Source organism: Mus musculus, chromosome 18 (genome assembly GCF_000001635.26).
Source record: "Mus musculus strain C57BL/6J chromosome 18, GRCm38.p6 C57BL/6J".
Taxonomy (NCBI): Eukaryota; Metazoa; Chordata; class Mammalia; order Rodentia; family Muridae; genus Mus; species Mus musculus.
The window spans coordinates 39801209-39814035 of NC_000084.6; the positions used below are offsets into that span (position 1 = coordinate 39801209).

The 12827-nt window shown below is 39.8% G+C and overlaps 1 long non-coding RNA gene across 1 annotated transcript in view; it reads left to right on the plus strand.

Moving 5' to 3' along the window:
* The first annotated feature begins 3630 nt into the window (after positions 1-3630).
* Gm41707 overlaps positions 3631-12827 on the plus strand; it is a 66193-nt gene continuing 56996 nt past the window's right edge. The window contains exon 1 of the long non-coding RNA XR_877346.3: positions 3631-3880. This is a non-coding gene — a long non-coding RNA (predicted gene, 41707). The remainder of the gene's footprint in view (positions 3881-12827) is intronic.

The following is a 12827-nucleotide window of genomic DNA, read 5'->3' on the forward strand; positions in this document are numbered from 1 at the left end:
TATTTCCAGCACAGTAAGGGGGAGTAGAGTTATAGGCCGCAATAACTACAATAGCAAGAGTCAGGTTTTCAGTTTTTTCACCACTCACATGACTCCTGCCCTTCCTCATTTATGCTACTCTGCTTTTGAAACTTTCCTAACTTGAAAATGAAAGTGAGGCTGGAGCACTTTAAGGGCAGTTTCATTTTCCGCTTTATCTTGGGCATTATTTTGTAATGCTGTTTGCTATTTCTTTCCGTAGCTTACTACATCGAGAATTAGACATAGACAAGGGTTTAATCCAGGTCTGATTTTGTGATGGAAGACATAGAGGCAAGCTCTAAGATGTTTGGATGAAACTTGCATTTCTTTTTTCAAACCAGACTTTGCCATACAAACTGAAATACAGGATTATATTAAAACTTGGCTATGATGTGAACGTATCAGCAAGGAGCCCCCACTGCCTTTCAAAATTAGCTGAACCCACTGAGCAATTTGAAACATGAGTGACACTTGACCCAACATACTAGACATCAATTTTCTTAAAGTGAATGCAGCTTGTAATATTGCTGTCATTTAAACAAGGAAGTTTGTCAAATTACAATGTCCAGCATAACTTGGAAGAGTGAATCTAGGAGTCTGGGAAACTTATCTTTATATTGCCAGCATATAGCCAATAGCCACCAAGAAAGAAATAAGCCAATGGGGCAGCTACAGAATTCCTTTTTCAGAACAAAAAATCTATTAGGATTTGGGTATGAATATTTTATTTCAGAATATTGCAGAATAGAGATGGGCATAGTAGATCTTGCCTACAATCTCAAAATATGGGGGGGGGGCAAATAGAGAAGGATTAATACAAATTTCAAAAAGCCAACCTGGTCTACAAGGTAAGTTTTAGGCCAGCCATGACCACATAGTGAGAGTCTGTCTCAAAAATGAAAAACAAAATAAAGAAAAATATTTTTTGAGAGATTCCTTCATGGGGTTCTGGGAGAGCCCAGTGTTGATGCAGCCTGGACTTCTGGGTGGGGCCAACTAAAAAGGTCACTAAATGTCACGACACATGCAACAACATGAGTCACGGGTTCACAGTACAGTGGATGAATGGATAATCTAATGAGACACATGGGGATGGCAGGGGGCAGGGAGGGAATGCTTGCAGAGCACATTCAATCACACTGAGTACTAAAATGGCCTTCTAAAATGAAAGCTCTCCATTCTCTACAGGTTCTCAGCTTTGCAGCAGGAGAATGCAAGTTCACCAGAGGGCAGATTTAAATCTCATGTGATGATAACACAGAGGTGAAGGCTTAGCCCAAGGTCTCTTTTCCCTTCATGCAGTTGCCTATTCTCTGGTGAATAAAAGCAGGACAAGTAGTTGAGAGTATTGTTATTTAAATGTATGCTAATTACCAACCTCTGTTACATTCCAGTATCCAGATCCCATCATGAATCTGAAACTTGGTGTGGAGCCTGATCTCAGGATGTGCCAACTCCATGCAATGACATCATATATACTGAGAGAAATGCTCATTAATTCATCCCAGAGGAGGGAAGCCAGCCACTGAAATGTTTGAGTTAGGAAAGCCATAAAGACATAGGTTTGATTATTTTCACATTCTCACCAGCAAGAACTGAAGTATTGGCAGGAGATAAAGAACTGCCACATGTCTAAGAGAACCACATGGATATCTTTATAGATAGGAATCACTTTTACTTAGCATTGTTCAGTATTGAAAAGCACCTAGTGGGGCTGGAGAGAGTGATGATAGATGGGGAGAGGACAGAGAGATCCATGACTCTAATTTCTTTCCTTTTGTTTCTTCTTTGAGCATGACTAACAAACCTCAACCAACCTTCCTGAATGACCAACCACCACCCCTCCAGCTTCTCAGGACCTTTGCATTTACATACCCACTGAAAAGTTCCTAGAATTCCAAACACCACACAATTGCAGAAATTATCTTCAGCTGTCAAAATCATGCTTCTGCAGGAGCATGAGGCAAATCAGCAGCAGCTGCTGCAGACTGTTGAAGCAGCCCTGCATCTCCACACCTGGGATTAAAACGGAAGCACATTCTCATAATTTTTAAAGAAACAAAATATTTCAGAATTCTCACTACAGGGTACACTACAGTGTGTATGTGTGTGTGTGTGTGTGTGTGTGTGTGTGTGTGTGTGTGTGTGTGAGAGAGAGAGAGAGAGAGAGAGAGAGAGAGAGAGAGAGAGAGAACACAAAGGTACCTGTGAGTATAAAATTTATGCTTGAATGAAGGCAGACAGTCAGTAAGTTCCTCAAGAAACTTGATCTTTCTTTTCCCTTAATATCAAGCTTGTTTTTCTCTTTTGCTATGAGCTTACCACTTATATTCATGTTAAACATATTTCAAGAAGTCACTCTGAAGCACTCGGCTAGGTTTATCAGGAAGTCCTATCAACAGCACTCACACTCAGAGAAATGACTGAGCCCTCACTCAGCTACTTCTTTGCTGATCTCACTCTAGCCCTAGGAACCTCATGTTTACTGGGATTTTGGAAGTGCTAAGTGAAATTAGACAGTGGATGTAGAACAATATAGACAGAATCTCAGCTAGAACATGTTCACACTCCCAGAGAAAACTGGATAAAACTCAGCAAGAGGGATGATATTGTTCATAAATTGGGTATAGTGAAAAAAAAAACAGAATAATCAGTAATAGAATACAAAAAATATGTTATAATAAACAAATAGATGTGCTCTCTCAAAATACCTTACATTATCTGAATTTGCTGTCTTGCTGGGATGTTGTCAAACATCCTAATGTTTACAGATGAGATGGCATCAGAGAGTGACTAAGATGCTATCACTCCTTGGTGATGCCAATTGACTGGGCAACTGCAACATCAAACAAAGTGTTGTCCAAGGTTATCCTCCAAGCAAAACTGCTACCCTCTTCAGGAGCTTGACAGCTTCTGCTCTCTAAGGATCACCACAGCTGTTTTTGCTGACCATTGACATTCCCTCTTGGAAGGAAGGAGTGTCAAAGGATATGGGATGCTCACTTAAGTATCCAGCTATCCCTCCCAAACAGTTGTATACAATTCCGTCCTAATTATAGGTAGATCTTTGAGAAGGCTTAGCATAGAGGTTGGGAAGGACTAAAGGGCACTTCTATAGCCATGTGGAAGTCATTATTTATGCTGGGTACAGAACTTTGAGTGTGGCTGTTTTAAGGTTACCTGTAACCTCTCTCCCATTGTTCTGTAAGTAAGCCTAGGAAAATTTTTCTGGAGTGAACTTTGGTGGAATCACATGGTTGGATTGTTGTTGGAACCCTGAATGAGGAGTAGATGTTGTTTACCCTTTCCTGCATGGAAGGAATTGTAGCAATATAAGGGTGGACTACTGTAATTGGTTCTTTGACATCAGCCATTGCTCTGGCAATTTGGGACTTTTAGAACCAGGGTTGCTCTCTCTCTCTCTCTGTCTCTCTGTGTCTGTCTCTCTCTCTCTTATCAAGGACAAGAATATCCAGAGAAGAATGGAAAAGAAATAGAAAGGAGAGGTGAAAGAAGGAGAGTGGGGAAGAGGGAGAAAGGGAGAGGAGAAACAGATGTGGGCAGAGGGAAGAAAAGAGGAGGAGAGGTTCGAATAGGAGAAGAAAAAAGAGACACTAGGGTTTTGCATTCTCTTGAATTCCTTTATTGGTAGATAATTCATTTTGTAAAAATGATCAAATAAAATATTGCAATATTGGCTCAGATTTTATCTTTTAGACAATTATTCTAGCTTACATCGTCAACTCCAGAAGACAGCCATTAGCAGTCTGGACAAGCTTGTCACTGTCCTCTGTCCTCAACCTTGTTGTAATGAAGAGTGAGGAGACACAGGACTTCTTCTCCAGTGGATTCATCTGAGGTGAGAGCTTTGGCTGAAGCTCAGGGGTTCATTTCTGGAAGCCAGAACTCTGCCTTTGTTTGTGTCTTGGCTATTAATAAATGGAAATTATAACTGTGTAAGAGCAAATTAAAATGGGTCAAGGACCAGCTCTAGGGCTTTGTAAGCCCTTCCTTCTAAAGTGAATCTGGAATTGAAATCCATTCTCTTTCCTGCCTTTTATCTAAAAGTTTTAGGCCAGGAAAAGGCTGCATATATAATGGTATTTTATCCTTCCATCAGAACCTGTAATCTAGTCTGGGCAGCTACTAAATGACACACAATGGTGAAAAGTACTTGATCATTTCTTGTTTGACACATTTATGAAGTCCCTGAGGAAGACATGTTTCACCTTTCACCCTCGTCACTAATTTATCTATTCCTTTCTCCATGAAATAACATTACTGGATCTCTATAGAATATTAGATTGTACTGGATGATGTTAGAAATGCTGAGGGGACTTGAAAAGACAATTTCCCTACAATCCTATGTGTGGGTCTAATAATACATTTGATGCATCTGATTGATATATATATATATATATATATTTTAAAGTACAAGTAGGGAGGTTTCCTCTAGCAGCTGATGGAGCAGGTTCAGAGATGCACAGCCAGGCATTATGCAGACACAGAGAGAAGCTAAATTGTATGTCTTCATTGGGTCCCTCCCCTTGAAACTTATAGGAATCAAAGGGATGGAAGACACCAGGAGAACATGACCCACTGAATCAACTAAGCCCACAAGTATGGGCTTACAGAGACTAAAGTGGCAAGCACAGGGATTGCATGGGTCTGTACCAGGTCCTCTTTGTATATGTTATGGCTGTTAGCTTGTTGGTTTTGTAGGACTCCTAACTGTAGAGGCAAGTGTATCTCTGACTCATTTGCTTGCTCTTTGGACCCTTTACCTCCTACTGGGTTGCCTTGTCCTGTCTCAATATGAGGGCTTTTGCCCATTTTTTATTATATTTTGTTTTGCCATGCTTGGTTATTTGTCTCTTGGAGGCCTGCTCTTTAATGACAGGAAACAGAGGGGAAATGGATCTGGAGGAGAGGGGAAGTAAGAAGAGCTCGGAGGAGTGGAGGGAGTGGGAACTGTGGTCAGGATATTCTGTATTGTATGAGAAAAGAATCTATTTACAATTACGTATATATATATATATATATATATGTTATATATATGCTTTGATTACACACACACACATATATATATATGTATGTATGTATATATATATATATATATATATATATATATATATATATATGAAACGCAGATGGAACTTGTGGTTCTAGCTGTATATGTAGCAGAGGATGGCCTAGTTGGTCATCAATGGGAGCTCTCCCTTGGTCCTGTGAAGGTTCTATGCCCCAGTATAGGGGAATGCCTGGGCCAGGAAGCAGGGGTGGGCATGTTGGGAAACAGAGGGAGGAGACAGGGGATTTTTGGAGGGGAAACTAGAAAAGGGAATAACATTTGCAATATAAATAAAGAAAATATCTAAGAAAAAAAAGAAATATTTGTTCTTAATTTCATCTTTTGTATTGAGTCTTTTAAGGATAATATTCTTGACAAAAAAAATGTCAATAGGTTGGTTTATATCATCCAAGCAAAATGACAGATCACCTCTCTATATGAGCTAGCACTTCCCAAGGCCAAGTGTGACATTTGTCTCCATGAACATCAAATTAAACTGTTCCTGGTCATTTCTGGAGGCAAAGCTGGAAACTATAAAAGTCAGCATTTAGCTTATAAAAACAAGTTGTGTGTGTGTGTGCATGTGAATGTGAATGTTCACGTACATATGTGTATGTGGGGGGGGGGCATAAATCAATGTTTAGTGTTTTTCCTTAGGAGATATCTACCTTGTTATGTGAGACAGAGACTCTCACTAAGACCCAGGTCTCTTCAGTAGGCTCAGCTGGCCTGCCAGTTAGCCCCAGTCATGCTCCTATCTCTGTTTTCCTAATTAAGGCATCATAAGCAAGAACACCCATGCCCAGCTTTGTTTGTGGATGCTGGGATCAAACTCTGGTTCTCAAGCATCTCTGGGAAAAGCCATGGATTGAGCCCCAAAAACCACAGGGACCTACAATTTTAACTATAGCTGTTCTTGTTCTCTTGAAATTTCTGCTGGTAGGGCAAATTAGGCTATTAAAAACCTAACTTTATCAAGTGCATGTATTTGTTTTCCTGTTTAGATAGCCAATCAAATTAATTGATCAGTAACCTAAGGAGTTTTACATATGATATCTGTACCTTCATAAACCAATTTCATTTGTAATTTGTAATTTAGAATAGAGAGATATGTACTATTGTTGGGACACCCTGGTAGTATTCCATTCTTTTCTTTTGGTTTGTGAAGGTCTGTTTTCAAGAACCTAGAAAACAGAAAACCATAACCAATCAAAACACAGTGTTGTAGAGCCCAGTCTCAACAGATACATACATCTACAACACAACCGGTACCTAAGGCTCAGGGATTGTTGCTGTGGGACTGTGTCTTGTAGGAATGTCAGAATTTATACCTCAGAAGTGGCCTCCTAAACAAAAGCTCCACAAGGGCAGTAGCTACGCTAATGTGGAAGGGGGAGGCCTGGAGGCCTCAGCCCTAAACAAAGAACTACAGGCAACTAAGGGATGCTGAGAGCAGAGAAACGGTCTTCCCAGGGAGGAGCACACATATTCATATAGCACTAGTTAATGTAAAAAGGGGGCATGGATTTGAAAAAGACCAAGGAAGGGCACATGGGAGGGTTTGGGGGAGAAAAGGAAAGAGAAAATCATGTGGTTTTATTATAACCTCAAAAATTGAAAGAGATTCTTTTAAAAAGCACCTAGAAAACATACAAGATATTTGGGATTGGTAGACGTGACCACTCTGAACATTCAAAATGGCTTTGATGTGGCCACTTAACTCATGGAAGTATAGGAGACACATTATAGGGATAGTGTGTCTATTTTACAGAATATAGTGATTCTGTGTGTTGACTGGTCTGGGCTTCGTAGTTTAGCTTGGTTATGGTTGGGGTTTGTTTTATTTTCATTTTTTCTTACTTATTCCTGATCCTTGTGTTGGTTCTCTGGGACCTGGAGATGCCCTTATTACATTCATAACTTGTGAGCGAAATGAACAACAAACCAGATAAAGGTTATAATAATAAGTTTCAGAGTATAAAGGGACAGACCTGTGCTAGGAATCAGATATCTCTCCTAGCAGGAAATGACACTTCTGCAGAGACTTGGAGGGAAACAAGGGAAGTGGAACAGGGGAGTGGATGAAATCATCCTCCACGGGGCAGCCTGGTTCCTATCTTCCTATGAATGAATAAGAGAACCAACACAGGATCAGGCATATATGAGAAGAAAAAAAAAAAAACCCCAACCATAACCAAACTAAACCATGAAGCCAAGACCAGTCAACACACGGAATTGTGACCAACACTCAGTTACTATAACCCTCTGCCATTAGTTTGGTGGATGGTGTGCAAAAAAATCACTGGCCTGTGATGGTTACCTTCCATTTTGCAAGTAAGCATGGTTGTGAGCTTTGTTCGTGAGGGTTTGGATGCTGTAGGGCTCTCTGTAATCAGCAGAAACTAAGAATACCCTCCTCTACTCCATAGCAGAAGAGGTTGGCTGGTTTATGTGTAGAGGCCTGTATCTTTAAGGGTGGAATATTTTTGTGTTTTTCCCACAAGTAGAACTTGCAGAGTGAGTTTTGGTCTTAGACTATTTTCCTCATGACACAGGATTCTGGGCAAGAAAACACAGTGGAAAGAAAGATGGTGCCAATTTGGAAATTCTTTGAGGATTCTATGGCTTCTGCCACTACCGTCCAAATGTTGCTTTGTGGGAAGGGAGGACTGTTAGGGAAAAGGACTTGAAGCCTCCTTCTGAAGGCAGTCTGAGTATCGAACAATCTGGAGTGGAGGACTGTAGGTGCCACCCAAGTGAGGACTTAAGGTCCATCCTGGGTCACCCTGAGACAGCTATGGAAAACAGGAAGAGAGCACTGTGAGTCCCAGCCCAGGGAGGTCAAATCCCCATATTCCTGAGTTTCCCTTCTCCTAGTAAGGCTTCTAGACTGCTCATTTTGCGTTTTAACCTTTCCATTCTGGGTAAATTCTTTCTTCTAGGACAATTAATGTAACCTCTGTAAACCCCAATGTCAGTTTTCTTAAATCTGGGGACATGATAATATCTATTCTCAGAAGGAAGTCATGGTGGTTTGTACCATCTAGTGTTTGCTATTCTATTTGGGACACTTCTAGCTGATTTGAAAGCAGTTGGTTCTGGTTGGCTTAAAAAAAAAGTACTCACCATTAGTTAGGCATGGGATTAAAATCGCAGAGATCTGCAGGCAATAGATATGGAATTTGTCTGTCTGTGCATCAATTGGCTTAGACCATGCAAGAGCTAATGAGAGACACTGAGCACATGATACAACTGAAGTATATTTCTTGAACTCTTCCTATGTGCTACACACTGGGAATGCAAGGATGGACCACCCCCTCCCCCCAAAAATAATCTTACTCATGGAATTCTTGAGAAAACAGGAAAACAAGTATTAAAACAAAAATAAGTCAAAAATTCTTCATTTACAAGTTCTACTAAACATAACAAGATGCCTCGTGCCTAGAGACACATTTGGGTTCCATTTTGCTTCTTCTAAGATCACTACCCAGAGAACAATGTTTAATTTTATTTAACTTGGATTCAAATTTAAGACACTTGTTATAAATTATTTAACATAGATTTTTGTCTGAGTTGGTCTTCTCAGTCATAAAATGAAGATGGTACCACGGCAGGGGTCATTGAATGAATGTGTACGTGGACAGATCGTTCATAATTCCTGTTCTCAGAGGACCCAGGGGATGCTCAACATCTTTTTCTCCCTGCATTTTAAGTGGGCTACTGTGAGCATCAAACTTGAAAACAGAGTTGAACAAATACATACTTCCCAGGGAAGCTCTGTGTCTTTAATTCAGATAATTGGCTACATCGCTACCATGTTTGCTTTTCCTTTTTTCTCCAACCTTTCCCTTTTTTTCCCTCTAAATTGTTCTTTCTTCATTCTATTTTAAATAAGCCATGAGGAAACACCAAACTCAAACCATTCCATTTAAGCAGTAGCAGACTGGAAATTGTCTTAGTAACATCATGCATATTGTGATGGTTTGTATATGCTTGGCCCAGGGAGTGGCACTGTTGGGAGGTGTGGCTTTGTTGAAGTAGGTGTGGCCTTATTGCAGTTAGGTGTGTCATTGTGGATGTGGGCTTTAATATCCTTGTTTTAGTGCCTGGAAGCCAGTATTCTGCTAGCTGTTTCATATGAAGACATAGAACTCTCAGTTCCTCCTGTACCATGCCTTCCTGGATGCTGCCATGCTCCCACCTTGATGATACTGGACTGAACCTCTGAACCTGTAAGCTAACCCCAATTAGATGTTGTCCTTTATAAGACTTGCCTTGGTTATGGTGTCTGTTCACAGCAGTAAAACCCTAACTAAGACACATACCAAAGGGCTGAGCCCCAGTGATGGAGGGCATCGGGTCTGTATGACTGAGTGTGTGTGGTAGGTAGTAAGTAGTTGGAGTTTGGGCTCAAGTACATTTATGTGGCAATTTGACCCAAAGTGGAAGCTCAGGGATTATCACATTATGAAACTGGCAATTTGAGATTTTTTTTTTTTCATAAAAAGTGGTTTAGGGAGACAGCATCTTCTTGTGAAATAATTTGTTTACCTAATCTGAAAGTTTCTAATTGACAACTTCAGAACAAATGTGTGATTTTGTAAACAATGTCACACCATTACACAATAACAGGCAATTAGAGTGAGGAGGCTAATGAATATTTTCCCCATCCCTTTCCAACAATGGGCCTCATTCACTCTGTAAATACCCTTACTTACATACTGTAGCCTAATGAACTTTATTTTCATTCTCCATGTCACTCATGTTTCAGATGGAGTGTTTAAACTCCAGACTATAAAACATATTGGTGTTGTAATAGTAAGGCCTGCCTAGGGTCTGTACTGTTCTCCGGATGAAATGTCTATCAGAAGTGGGCTAAAGAACAGTTATCTTAATAACTGGTAATTTTAGGGATCTAACTTTTGATATATTAAAGTTGTTGCTATTACAAATGAGAACAAAAGGGAAGGGCCATGCTTATTATGACTTTGTATTTAATTTATTAAAGTTGGCAGAGTCCCTCCAAGTGTTTTTTTTTTTTTTTTTTTAAGAAAGTCAATAAGTACAGTCTACTTGATGGTTACTACTTCACTTTCTGATGAAGGGAGTTGATGGATAACTCTGAAGGGTCATCGGGAAGAGCATGAACAAACATCTTTTAGCAAATACATGCTTAAGATGACTGACAGGAGGAAAAAGGAATAAATGGCTGATGCGAGGCATTCACTCGCTCTTTCTCTGGGGAAATGGTTTAAGGTGAGAATAATAATTGGGCTTATTGTTCTCATCTAGCTAAATATTAAAATTTAGTTGGAAAATCGAATAATGTGTGGACTATAGATTTCATAACTTTGGATACTCGTGCCAGCACAATGGAACAAAGAAGGCCTCCAAAGGAGATTTTTAAGAGCCAATTAACTCTCAGTATTCATTAGGCTACTTGAGATTTTATAAGCCAATGTTTAACCAAATGAAAGCATACTTATGATGCACATTTCATCTGGAGACCAGTATGGAAAGGGTGTGGTATAGGATAAAGTCACCTGTACCACCTGGTTGTGTCCAGATCTTTATAAATCTGTGTGCACAGTTTCAGTTGACAGTGTGTAGATTCTTAATCTCCGAAGACTATTACTTTAGCACTTGGTATTCAGAGAGATGAACACCAGAATTGCAATTTGTTTTTATTATTTTATGTTTCTACGTTTTGTCCATAGGGAAACAGAAGCCTAGAGTGTAAGAAGATAGATTAAAATATTTACTTTGCTTGAGTATGGATACATTTTTGGATATCATACCTCAGCCACGGTGATGTTTATTGAACCATGTACTTCCATTGGGAATACTAATAAAGAATTCATAAGAGAGAGATTTGTAGCTTATTGGGAATATCTATATCTATCTCTATCTCTACATCTGTCTGTCTATCTATCTATCTATCTATCTATCTATCTATCTATCTACTATCTATGTTCTCGGAAAGTAGATACAAGCAGATGTCTGTGAATTAGCGGCCTGCCTAGTCTACATCGGAAGTCCCAGGATAGCCAGATTTACTTAGTGAGACTGTCTCAAAACAAACAAATGAAATTTCTTTTTAATTGAAAAACTCCCCAGAAAATCAATCCAAGACAGCAGTCTTTTATACTTAGAAGTTCTGACTGGAAATCCCCAATACTTCAAGGCTCTGAGCAAACATCTGCCCAAACTCTGTGACTCTTCAGAATGTGAGTAATAACTTGGGGACAAGTCCAAGAGAGACGGAAATAAATGCATAGTGACTTCACATATGCACCAGCAGAGAAGGCTCTACAATGCTCTAAACTAATTCTCTTGTTCATTTTTCAATAAATATTTTGTTATACGTGCTGTCATAGGAAACTTATTGAAAAGTGGAGTAGATTCATTCATTCTCCATGTCACTCATGTTTCAGATGAAGTGTTTAAACTCCAGACTATAAAACATATTGGTGTTGTAATAGTAAGGCCTGCCTAGGGTCTGTACTGTTCTCCGGATGAAATGTCTATCGGAAGTGGGCTAAGCCCCTGGTAATCTTTAATTGAAAGACTCTTGCCAATGTCACTACAGTTTCAGAAACTGCTAGTACTTTCCAGGAATTATGGTTTATTTCCCAATAAAAGGAGTGCAGAGAGTTCCTTGTATGGCCCTATTTAAGCAGACCAATTACTGTTTTAAATATGAGGACATCTCAGGATAAAAATTACAGTTGGATTAGGCAAGTTGTGTGTCCTCAATTTAATATGGGTCCCAGCTTTCTGCCTTTTGTAGCTTCTGGCCACAGCACTCTTTTTTTTTTTTTTTCTCAATGGATTCAGCACCATCTTTCCTAGGCTGATGCCAGTTTCTGAAAACTCCCTTAGGTACTACATACAAAGTGTCTCATGTAGATTTTTCCTCTCCAGCATCAAAGTCCTTAAATGCCACACCCTGCATCTGCTTTCAAAGCCGTTTTAATTGGATGCCCCAAGATAGCTTGAGGACTTAACCTCTCTTCACTCGAGTCACTGTCTTTTCAAGTCCTGGTTCAACTCTTTCAAGCTTCAAGTTTCAACTCAAATATTTACTGTGTATTTCTTACAATAGTGAGTTACCACATTGAGCATTTAGAGCCACAAGAAGCCTTGGTCTCTGCTTTCTTGGTCTGAGGGGAGCTTCTGTGAACCTGAATACCTATTCCTTCAGAATGACAAGTTATGCTAGCTGACTAAAAGAATCAAAGATGAGAACCAGGAGCAGAATTGAATCTCGTGCCCTCTGGCTTATTTGCTTCCCACCTCGTGTAGGCCATGACATTTCCCTGTACCTCAGTTTTTGCCTCTGTAAGGCCAGGGTGACTCTACCATAGGTCTCAGAGGACTGTTGTGACCAGTGAATGAAGGAACCATAATAAACGTCTCCCCATGGTGTGTAGTGTGTAGACCTTCATCATGCGTTGATCACAATTATCCCAATTGTGCTGCACATCTGATTTTTCAAAGTGTTCTCGTGAAAGCTCTCAGGACTTCAGAGATCATATCAACAAATAATAGACACCTATATCATTCAAGGTCCCAGGAAAACAGAAAACCACTATGTATTTGAGGTAAAAAATAACAGCACAAAGAATTGTTAAGTAGGCCTAAAGTTGCCAAGTTCATAACCAAAAATATGAGAGGAGAAAACGTCAAAGCGGTGGCTCTCTCTTTAGCAGTCGTCTCACTTAAGGGCTGGATG